Raw genomic sequence first — 12,436 nt, 5'->3', positions numbered from 1 at the left:
GTTAATTGAGATCATGGTTACTAGCATTTTGGGGGCTTCCCTGTGTACTCTGGGAAGTAACAAAAAAGTGGTAAGAAAGACTTCCAAAAGTTTGCATGGCCTCAGTAAGAAAAGTTGTATGGTGTTTACCAGTTGCTTTTAATGTTTTTTTTTTTTTTTGCTAATTAAAAAAAAAAGGGGGGGGGAGAGAAAAGAAAAAAGACAGAAAAAAAAAGAAAGAAAAAAAAGTAGTGGGGGTAAAGCACTGATTCCCCAGGTATAACAGTAAGAGTTTTGGTTTCAAAGGTGCAGGCAAGTGTGCCACAGGGGAATGCTGGTTCACTTGGCCCTCCCAGCCAGTCCTGTGCTGGGAAGACTCCGGCAAAGGTCCTTGGTCTCATTAAACCAAATGGTGTGAAGAGTGTGCGGGGCTGTCCCATGGCAGAGATGTGTCTCGTGAAGTAAAAGATGGGGATGAAGGGAGGTTAAAATCCACCCTGACAGTCAGGGCCAGGTGTTCAGCAGAACCAGCTATGCTGTGTCACTCCCAGATTTATGTTACGCCATTTGGTTCCCCAAATTAAGTTGGATTTGGTCGGCAGCAGCTTTTGAATATTTGTACCGACCAATCACTCAGATTTCTCCCTGTTAGTGTCCTTGCAGTGCTGTTGCTCCTGCCCCTGCAGACCTTCCTCCTCCCTCCTGCTCAGCTGCTCTGTGTGCTAGGTACCTTTTCCCCTCATGTAACCCCAAGAGTTTCTCAGAGGAATCCTGTCCACAATAATAATTGAGCAGGCTTAGCTTTAAGATACTTGCTTGCGTTTCAATTTCCCGGGATGTATTTGGAGTCTGACTCGGAATGGTTCATTCCTGTTTTACTTAGTTTCTGTTTCCTGTTCCGTACTCCTGCTCTGGTTCAGGATTTCCCATTCACCCAAGCTTTCTATAATGAGGTAAGTAAGGCTAATTCAGGAGAGAAGCACAGAGAGAAGGCGTTCTCTGGGGGGACCCTCAGCCGTAGCTGAGCCCCGGATCTCAGTGAGCTGGGGAAAACTGCGTGTGCTCCTGCCAGCTCCCGCTGACACACCCAGGGACTTCTTGTTTGCTCCAGCGCCCAGACCACTTTCACCGAGCCAAAGGGCGGTCAGAAGTTGATACCGAGTTAAAAACCTTAATTAATCTTAATTGTCCATTGTCTCATTAGCTTACTGGGAACAGTATACCTGCAAAAAGCACTTTGGTTCTAAGCCCAGTGCAATTTAAATGAATTCCCAAGTGCTTTAAGGGGCTCAGACAGAAGAAATCGGCCCTGGCAGCACTTTTTTTTTTTTTTTCCTAAAGAAGCTTTAATTGGCTGTTAAGTTAGAGCTTTGAAGCTTTGATAGGAGGAGTGTTATAGGTTAAACTAATAGGGGAAATTGAGAAACAATTAGGGCAGCTTCAAATTAATTACTTACACTATTTATTTCGAGTTTATTGAACAATTGTGTGGTATATGTAAGGGATTGAAATTAGCCATCTGTGTGCGGTAGCTTTGACCTAAATTGACCTTCCCGGGTAAGTAAGTAGCTTGCCCTAATTCCTACACTGGATCTCGAATTTTACTGGCAGATAAGATTAATTGGGAGGAAAGATGAAAGCGCTTAAGAGTCTCCATACTTTTTTGTTGGGACTGGAGTCAACTGTGTAGACAGAGGTAGGGAAGGCTTCCAGAGAGGTGGCTGAGGAGATCACCCAGGAGCCGAACTGAGGAGCACATTGAGAGCAGGGAGCTCAGGGGGCAGCTGCAGGTTGTGCCCAGAGCGGAGGAACGGACAGCGCCCCCAGCAAGGAGCCGTGACCTGGCCCCGGGCCTGGCCAAGGGCTCGGGGCTCCGCACGGGTGACCAGGCACTCCCAGGGAGCAAGAGCCGATGGCTCAGCAGGGAGCTCCCAGACTCGGGGCGCTCAGCCGGGGAGCTGACAAATGCCAGGGAATCCTTTGTCCCCGGAGCTTCCCGAGGCACCAGCCCAAGCTGGTACTGTGTGCCTGACCACATTTAAATTATTTAGGGAACAAGCGGTGTGGGGCTCTGCTGCTGGAAACCTAGAGCAGAGCCGGTAAGGAAACCTGGTCAGACTGTGTGGGATCCCAGGATCTGTTTGTGCCCTGCTCCACTTATGCTCTGGTTTTCCAGGGAGCAACCGGGGGAAGAACAATGATCCCAACCAAATATCTTAAATGTTGATGGCAGAATGTGAGCAAATCCCTAAGTGTTTCAATTTTAAAACTGAAAGAGTGGAAATATTTTCGATGCTGATTTTTGAAGCATTGAAACTGTTTTTTCCGCCCCGCTCCCGGCCCAGTTCTCCCTGCAGGTGTCAGCCTTGCTCCACGTACCGCCCGTCCTGCCGCTGCACCTGGGCCTGCCTCCCGCCGGCTGCTCGACATCCTCACCCTCATTCCATAGAGTTCGGGGCTCTCACCGGCGGGGCCGGGCCTCTCCCCATCGGGGTGGTGCTAATGTTCCTAAAGTTGCCGCGCCTCCCAGTTTGGCCCTCTCCTGAAGTGCCCGGCAAAATGCCTCCTCCCGAGTTTTGTTCGGGGACTTTCCACGTCACAAGTAAGGAAATGGGAAGTGCTCTGGGACTCCTTTCCCCACTGCTGGAAACCACTGCTCTGGGAGAATTCATCTTACTCTGAGTTTTCCAGAAAAGACAGATTAGTGCCCAGGAATTAAACCTTATATCAGGCTGCCTTAGTTAGGAAAACGCACCTGGGAGTGTTGACAGAAGGCACTGCATGTCTTCCTTCGCATTGTGCCTACAGCAGTGTTGGTGGATAGCTCAGGGTTTCTTTGCCTGTGATAAACACAGTTGTGTTTTCCCTGGGGACAGGAAGCAGGAGGGATATACTGGCATGCTGTGTGCAGCAATTTGGCAAAACTTGTGGATGAAGTACAGGCTCTGCTCTAGGGCCACAGAGACCATGTAGCTGTTCATGTACACGGAGTGTCCATGTGCACTGGGCCATGTGTGACATTGGGAGGGGAGGTATTAGAGCCCCTTGTCATGTACAGCACAGGAATCCTGTCTCCAGTTCTTGGGAGCAGCCACAGCAGCTGTGCAGGGGATTCCTGACTGTGGAGTCACATATAAGGAACTAAGACTTGTAGCCTCATAGGAGTCAAAGAGGCTTTCACAGAGAAAGTGTGTGTGTGTGTGTGTGTGCAAGAATAGAAATCCCAAACAGCCCTGCTCCACCAATTCCCTTCATGAGACAACACTGGGAATGCAAGTATCTTGTGTTTGAGAATGACTTTAATACCAAGAAAGCTTGATTTCAAGGTCCTCTTCCCTGAAAGTCTTCTCTGCTCCCACTGTCCCCACTAGGAATTTTGTGGCCAAGTTCTCCATGGTTTCCTGCAGCTCTTTGGTTTAGCACTGAGCAGCTTCCATGAGTGCTGCAGACAGACCTGCAGACATCTGCGTGGGGGCTCAGCTCTCTCTTTCCTCTCCCCATGGAGAGATGCCATGTGATGTGTGCACTGAAGTGACTTGGTTTGGGAGGGCTCTTCCTATATATATTTTTATTATTTTTTTTTTCAAGGGGTGTTTTTGTTTTTTGAATCGATCCCTTTGGCTTTCAGCTCCAGCTTCTGAATCTCAGCATCTGTCAGTGGTGCGATAAATTCTCTTTGGTGATAAGAGAACAGCTGCCAATAGCAAGAGCAGGGATGGCATTTGGGGTTTTTCCTGCTGTGTGAGCCCTTGCAGTCAGCAGAGCCGCCCTGTGCACACAATGGAGAAGGCAACTCTCCTGCCCAGCCCACTGTTCTGCTGCCAATTTAGCAACATCTTTTCCCTCCACGTTAAGCAGATGCACACAAACAATTGTGCAGCATAATAGAGTCCTGAACTGAAAGAACTGGAAGTAGTTGACAAATGGCTTTTTTTTCTGGATACATTCTGAAGGTGGAAGTGATACGGGGACAATAAAGAAATTTTTTTGAGAACTTAAGGCATTTTCAGGGAAAGAGAGAAGCTGCTTTGGAAAGATTCTTAATCACATGGGTGGTGTTTCCTAGCACAACAGTCTGCTTCCAGTGAAATTGATAGAGGAAAAAAAATTGGTAGAGGAAAAAAGTCCTCCACTTCTGTGGAGTCCTGAATTTTAGACGCATCAGATTTGAGTTTTTTGTTTTTCATATTTAAAGGTCTCTTTAACTCCAGTCTGCCTATAAAATTTTATCACAGCTGGAATTCATGGCACAACAGAAGGCATTTCTAGACCAATTATTTTGACTGAGATGTTTTGCTTCTCTAGCTGGAGTATGTTTAGTTGATGTATTTATAGTGAGAGTGAATCTCCAGGAATTGTGGACAACTTTGTTCCATAAGGTAATTTTGGCGAAGTACATGGTTTGGGACTTTGCTGAAGAAAGAACCAAACTGTTCCCTGTGGAAGTCTGGGGCTCCTCTCACCTGGGTGGAGTTTGGCAGCAAATTTACCAAAGGGGATTGTGTTTCTAAGGCACTTAAAAATCAAACCAGCCTTTTTGTAAAGTCATCCTGTGAGTTTTGCTGTAAAGCCTCACTGGTGCTGATGGATATCTTCAGGTATTTGAGTGTTGCTGTAAGTAGGACCACAGACACACGGTCTCATTTGCTTCTGATGAGGATTTCCATGCTGAAATCAACTGGGCCTTTTCCAAAAGTCCTTCCAAGCTTTTAGTGAGCTTTTTAATCTGATCTATGAAGCACTGCTTTAATCCCAAACAAGGCCTGGGTATTGACATTTGGGATGATCTCACTGCACTTCCTTTTGGCTTGTTTTTTCGTCATCTGCCAAGATGAACACATGCGCATCATGTTTTTTTCCTGTGTTGCTAAATGCCACAATCTCTGCTAAGCAGCAGTGGTGTAGTTTGAGAACTGGTGATATCAAAATGAAGATTTGCCTTGCATCCAAAAATGGTCCAGAAAGATCCAGGAAATGTGGACGAAATGATTGTTTTGTTTGGCTCACTGCACCGTGGATATTGTCACCTGCCTGCCAGATTGGGGTTTTGCCCTTGCTACTTAGTTTGTCTTTGGATAGGTTTTCCTCAGTGGTTTTGATTACTAAAATTGGAATTCCATTATCTTCTGAAGATACACAGGTCATTTTCCCTCTCTTATCCTCATCTTCTGTATAGCTTCATTAAATAATGGAGACTTTTAAATGCTGAAGAGGAGGCCGTGTATTAGGAAGTGCTGGAAGTTGGTCAAGAGCCAAGTATAGTATAACAAGCCCTGCAATTGCTTTTAATCCCTCATTTGTAAGGTCATGTGTTTGTCCACCTTTCATGCTAGTAGATGCCCCAGTCCCATCTACTTGTGGGCCTGGGAGACCTGGAATGCTCCTTTTCAGCTATTACTTGGACTAAAAACTTTCTGCAGAGAAGAGAGGGAAGGGAGTCACTAACCTGCTTTCCTACCTATTTTTTCCCTTTTGTCATAAAATTATTTGACGATTTCATCTATTATTTCCACATATTTAAGCTAATGTGTTGATTTTTTTAAGTTGTCAAACACTAAGCAAGGTCCACAGAAGATTGTTTCCCAGTCTTAGAAGCATCTTGTTGAAATTTTCCTCTGTTCTCCAGTTGCTTCCTTCTTGCCATTTCCTTTCACAAATCATGCTCTGTACTGTGTCTCATCAGTCATACAAAACTCACCAGCGTGTCCCACAAGTGGCTGCAGAGCACTTGGATTTGGCCAGCCTTGAGAATTCTGTTCTGCCTCTGCTCCTCCTTTCTCTGTGACCTCAGAATGACAGTAACCCCGTGTTCTGGGAGAAACGAGGCAGTGATTGAACTCCCTGTCTGTGCTGTGCACACTGAGCCGTGAGGAGTTAGAATTCTGCTACTCTTGCCCAAAGCCCCTCTTGACTCTGTTTCCTGTTTTCCTACAGTCTGCTAAGCTGATGGATGCCTTGTGACGGTGTTCTGCCGTTGGAGTGACTGTTGGAATGAGAGCTTTGTGCCTCGCGGAAGACACGGTGCCGGAGCCGCAGTTGTGTCAGCCTGTGCTGTGTCACTGGGAACTGATCTTACCAACATGTGAAGTATGCTCTTCCCCCGCTGAAATCTGATTCCCGCCGACGTGCTGAATGGCAGGAGTGACTCCTGAAAGCCTGCAGATGATCCATGCTGCCGGGGAGGGGTTTGGAGTGGGAATTCGAGAGCGGCGTGGGGATGTGGAGCTGTTCGCAGCTCCCTTGCCTGTGCTAAGGCCGAGTGTCACGGAGAGCCATCGGGCTGGGCTGCTCCGGGTATTTCTGGCAACTGGGACTTTGTTCAGCAGCCTCGCAAGGAGCTGAATGGCCGCAGATGCTTCCTCCTGACTGGAGCTGGGAGTTTGAAGGGCAGCTGAATTTGCTAATGTTGGTGCTTTGATGCAGAGTGTGAGAAATGGTGATGAGGCATGAGGCAGAACAGCTTGCTCGATTGCTGCTGGAGTGACTCCGCAGTGCTGACAGTAGTTAAAAACATGGCTTTGGTGCATAGGCTTAGTTAATATATAGAACTTGGAAGGCTGCTCGGAACAGCTATGGGCTCTCTCTGTCTGTCTCTTTTTAATAGAGTCGCTTCCCTGCCCAGAACCGCACTTTAATTTTCAGTCTCTTTAGGGTCATTAGAGAAGACTGACATTTTGGGAATATTTGTACAGTACAAGTATGAATAACAGTATCCATGCTTTTTCCTGCAAGGGGATGTGCAATGCAGTCAGGGTTATTTTCCTGATTGTTAGCAGTGGTGGCATACTTGCAAGTATAAAAACATGGTGTTCTTTTTGCTGGAGAGTTAGTCCAAAGCAAAGACTCAGCTGGGACTAGAACCAGGACATACTGGACAGGCTGTGCTTCCTTGGGACCACAGGACATGATTGGGTTAACTTCCCAGAAGAATCTCTCCTGCAGTAGGAAAGTGACTTTAACAGCTTGGCCCTCTCTTCTGCACATCGAGTAGGAAGAGCAGGTAACTCTGGCACCTGTGAGGAGTCTGGCTGGGCCTGACGGGACAAAGACCACACTGAACATGACTGACACCTCACATCCAAGGTGTGATCTTTCTTGTGCTGAGGCAGCCCGGTCTGCCCTCATCCTCACCTCCTTGGCTATCCAGAAGCTGTGTCAGTGGTTTGGGAAGAGAGACCTCATAGTTCCTGCCTGGCCTTGTTGGTCCTGCTGCTGCAGGAAGCAAAATCCCAAAGAAAGCATGTCTTGCAGGCAGCTGGGAAGGGCTGTGGTTCCTCGGGTCATGGTGAGCCCTGCTGCTGCCAGCCAGAGTGAGAGGGAGCTGCAGGATGGGCAGCAACAAGCCAGGAGAACAGATAACCTTGACTGCACATCCATCTCTCCATATCTGAGTCCTTTCTGCTTTTTCAGAGCTTTTCAGATAATTTTCCCAATTAACGATTGAAATGCCAGCCGTTTCAGAGGTGGGATCAGGTGGGGAACTCAGTCACTCATGTTGGGGATCGGTCCCTCCGTGGGTGATCCCACTGACTCCATTGGGAGTACTCACTGGGGAGGGAGATTCACCCTGGGCAAGGGGATCCTTGCTGTGCAGTGCCAGCAGCTCTCCTTGCAGACAGAGTACAGGTGGGGAAATGCTCAAAGAGACAGTAATCTGGAGTTTTGTTTAGCCTCCAAGTATTCATCCTTGTGTTCTCCAGGTTAAGACATGCATCAGCTCATGGAACTGGATGCCAAATGCCCCTGGAGTTGCTGAAAGAATATCAACATTTCTCTCTTCACCACATTTCATTAAAAAAAAAAACAAACCCAAACCAAAAAACTGCAACAAAACCAACTAAAACCTGCAGCCTCATTATTATTTCAGTGTAACTTGTGCCATGAGGAGATCAAGCAAGCATGTCAGTGTGTGACTGTCAGCGTGAAGAGACCAACTGTGGCTCTGTATGTGAGCAAGTTCTGGGCATGCTACTTCAGGGGCAGTGGTGAGTTTCTTTCAGGCTGCTGGAATACTTTTTTTAGGGGTTTTTGTTTGCAGGGGTTTTTTTGTTTATTTGTTTCTTTGGGTTTTTTTTGATGGACTAGTTAGTTATTAGGATGTGGTCTTGTCACACAGGCTTGCCAGGTTTTCAGCAGTCATCCCAAGTGGACTGCCTAAAAAAGGGCTGGCACTGCATCACATGGAATGACCGATGATATGTCATATATTTTTAATGGGCAAAATGTTTTAATAAACATTCTCCCTCCTAAAATACTGGATTTTAAAATAGCTTTTAGCCTTGAGCCATGTAGCTACCCAGCTGTGAATTTTATAAGGCAACAATCTCCACACCATTAGATGTTATGACTGATATGCCAGTGACGGCAATAGCAAGTATTTTAACACATTAAAAAAGTTTCCAGTAGCAGTTAAAGGAAGTATGGCTCTGCTTGGAAGATCTTCTCGGCTCAAAATTAAAGCAATTTAATAAAATTATAAAGTCAGCCATGTACTGTCTTCTAGTGAGCTGCAAGTTTTGTGTATTGAAGCCATGCTGATTGCTGCGCCTGACAGCTCTAATCACATCACCTGACACTTTTGAACATCAACATTATTTTCTTTCTGTGTGATTTCTACAGCATTAGCTACTCAAAATTCCGCTGCAAGGCTGCACAATGGGGCAGATGAGACCCCACCATGATCTACCACAGCTGTCTTGGTTCGTAGGAAATCCTGCTTGGGTTGTTTGGGTTTTTTTCTGGGTTGCAGCAGTTACCTTGCTTTATTTAGAAGTGTTTGAGACCACGTCTCAGGTTGAAAGGTGATCCAGTGATCCCTCTTTGGGTAACCCAAGTCCCTCCTGTACAGTGACTTTTGTGCAGAGATCATTGAATCATACAGCCTGTTGGAGATCTCTTCTCTTCAACCTAAACCTTCCAGCAAGTCAAACACTGTCCCTCTTGAACATGTCTCACCTCTTATCCACCACAGAGAGGGACATCTGAGTGTTTGTGTGTGTCTGAAAGAGAGAGATGATAGTTGTGATCTTCTGGTCTTTGTTGTTCTTTCTTGCCTCTTGTGTGAGCTGTAGTGATCCTTTACTTACACACAGGATAGAAGAGTTTATAAAGTTGAAAACAAGTGTTGTCATTTATGGGCTCTTTGTTGTCTGGGGTGGGATAAAGCAGACATGGTTTTTGTGATTAATTTTAATTTAAGTTTGGCACCGGGACATTTATTTACTTTGCAGAAAATCCCCTTTCTTTCAAACCAGAGGTATTGGTTAAAATTCCAGTAGTCATTCAGAAATTCTGCACAAAGTCATTATTTTAGTAGTTTAGAATTAGTTGCAAGCTGTAGAAGGTGACAGCAGGCTTTCTGTCATGCTCCTGTAGGACAGAAATAGAAGCACAAACATGGCTTGAAAAATCTGATGAGAACTGATAGCAGGGTGGTGTTAATCCTTTGCAGCCTGCACAGCTCCATCCAGCATTGGTGCTGCCAGCTCTCTGGTGAGCTGATAGAGCTGTAGCAAACAGTCCAGTGGCTCAGCTGTGTCCTGTCTGGTTTTTTTCTTCTGGTGTCACTAAAAGGTACTCACATTTCTAGCAATGTAGGAAGGAACTTTTCATTGCTGCTCATGCAGAGATTTGTTTCATCTGCAAATAAGGATTCTATATCATTAGACTTTTCAGATTTGGTATGCCTCTGGTTTTGGTGGCTGAACCAGAAGACCTTTTAAGAGAAGTTTAAAAAGTGTCTGTGCAGTTTGACATGTTTTTTTGCATTTAGGTAGATGGTGGCCTTCCTTGCACACAGGAATGAGTTGCTGTTACCCCACAGCTTTGTCACTGTCTATTGGTGATGGCCATGGAGAAGAGAACCCAGAGGTCCTGGGTGCTGGCTGCTGTAAGGGTAACTGACACCTCTGTCCCCCTGGGCTTTTTGGTTCAGAAGATCCATCACAACAAAGGAATTAAAATACCTCAGACAAAGTCACTGAACCAGGTCCTCACTCAGGAGACTATTGGGTTCACCTGGTGGTCTTGTGGTGCTCTTAGCAAAGGAATGAAAATAAATTTGCCTGATGCTCTGGTATAGGATAAGGCTTTGGAAAGGCACATCCAGATGCACCTTTTGGTGTCCATTTCTCTTGCAGGTAATTCCTGTTTCTCATTCTTCAGAGCAAGTGGCAGCACATCCCCAGCTCTGAAGTTCCTATGGTGCTTATGGCTCTCCCAGGGATTTGTGCAGCCTTATCACCTGCACTTCTCAGCAGGCTTAGGGATCTGCAGGACAGGATTTGGCAGTGAGCAGGATAAAGCCTTCCTGCAGGTTATCTCTTGTGAGGGGATCTTGTTTCCTGACACTAGCCACGTGTCACTCACACCCATACCACTCCTCTCCCTGTTCCTCCCGTGATGTCTGTAAGGAGCAGTTAGTTAAATGGCAAATAAATCTGATTCCTCTTGGATTAAAAATCGATTCAGGTAAGTTGCTGCTTGTTTTGCTTTGACTGCTGTGTCTATTAGGCAGTGATTTCTGGCACTTTCTCCTTGCTGCTGTCACCCCTCATAAACTCCATTCCCAGGGGCCTGACAAAGTTGTGTGGCACTGGAGAGCAGCACGGCCTCCCTGCCGAGGGAAGTGTTCCTGCCCCAGCCCCAGCTGCCCGGCTTCCCCCTGGAACCCGGGGCCGGGGGAGAGCTGCAGAGCTGCGTGCTCTGCTCTGGCATCGCAGGGACGGCCACAGCAGGTGCTGGGGATCAGGGAGAGGCTGGGGCTCTGCCTCTATCCCGTTAGTGCCCAGCCGGGGCTGGAGGTGGAGCAGGAGGAGGCAGCACAGTGACCTCACTCCATGTTTCTCTGTGCGCCAGGTGTCCCTGCGGGCTGGGAAGAGCCCTTTGGTCCTGAGGACAGAGGCAGAGGGACCCCGCGTGTGTGGTGTCATCAACCACCGTCTCCTCCTCCCCAGCAGGCTGAGAAGGGGCGGTAATTCGCTTCCTTCCCGGGGGAAGAGCAGCCCGTCCGTTCCGTGTGACAGCACACGGACCCCAGTGTCCAGATGCCCCCGGGCAGCGCCGCTGCGACAGCGGGAAGGCAGCGCCGCACGCCCAGCACAGCGCTGGCACGGCCTGCGCGGGGATCTGGTTAAGTCTTGAAAGACTTTGTGGGTTATGACATTCCCCTAAATGTGCTGAGCTTTCTTTAACCTTTCATAAAACATTGTGATCTTTATGGACTGTATCATATTGTGCAGTAATGTGCTTTATTGTCCACAGAATAAGCTTTTCTTAAAGATAATTGGAAAGCTGGAAATGGCTGCTATCGGCTGATTTTTTTTTTTTAACACATTATTTCTGAAATGGGCCTGGTGTAATAATGACCCTATCTGTTCAAGATTTAAGATTTGTCTTGGCAGAGAAAATTGATCCATTTCACCTTTGTCTAATGGAAATTTTTATCTGGGATTATCTGTTTATGTAAATGAATGTTCCTCTGAAAAGAGAACTTGAGGGGGCTGTAAATCTCAGTGACACTTTAGTTTCATGGGGGGAAAATTGGAAAGGATTCTAGTATTTATCTGACTGAAATTGGTTATAAAAACAGAATTATCTTCGTGTACCTGCTGCATCTGATGTTTCCTGGAATTTCATTACCTTTTTGAATAATGCAGCATCACACTGTATACAGGATTCACCGTGATTAGCCCTGAAATTGTTGGGGGGGGTGTTTGCCAGCGCTGTAATTACCAGGAAAAGGCAGCATGTTTGGGGCAGTGGGATTCTGATTCCTGCCCTAATGGGTACCAATTAGCACAGCCACATTATTCAGAGGCTCTGAGGAGAGCAGGGGATATATACCACATGACTGTTTTTCCTTACAAGTTATGTGGGGCTTTTTTAAACTGAGGAGTGAACCTAATTACAGAGGAAAATGTCTTCGGGTAATCAGCTTTTGTTTACAGTTTGCAGAACAGGACTGTGAATGTAGCATTTAAACTAATATTTTAAACATCATCTTTAAAAGCAGTTTTGCCATTAAAGAGACAGCCTAGGTTTTTTTTGCCAAGTTTCCTCTTGAGCTCTAGATGACACCTCCTGGCCGGGCAAGATCATGGCTGGGATTGCCATACCAAACACAATGTTTGGCTTGTGCCTGCTAACCATTTAAATGTTTGTCTGAGATTGCTGCTGGAAGCACTGCCTCTTCTCTGGCCCTCCATGGCACTGACCAGGAATGCACAGTGAGGGTGATGGACCTATTAGTCTGTTTAAAGAGATGTTATGCAAGAAGATGCAACTGTTAGGATTATTTTAAAATTAACCAAGATGAAAACCCCATATGTTTTCACATGAAGCAAGGCTGCTTTGTACACTTGACTACTTTGTGATCCTTGCCCTCTGTGGCAAACCAAAAAGGATTTTTTTCATAGGTATAATGACATGATGGTGTACTTTGTCTGTGCCCAGATGG

This window comes from Molothrus aeneus, chromosome 4 (assembly GCF_037042795.1).
Source record: "Molothrus aeneus isolate 106 chromosome 4, BPBGC_Maene_1.0, whole genome shotgun sequence".
In the NCBI taxonomy this organism is placed as follows: domain Eukaryota; kingdom Metazoa; phylum Chordata; class Aves; order Passeriformes; family Icteridae; genus Molothrus; species Molothrus aeneus.
Note: the sequence above shows the minus strand (reverse complement) of the source record.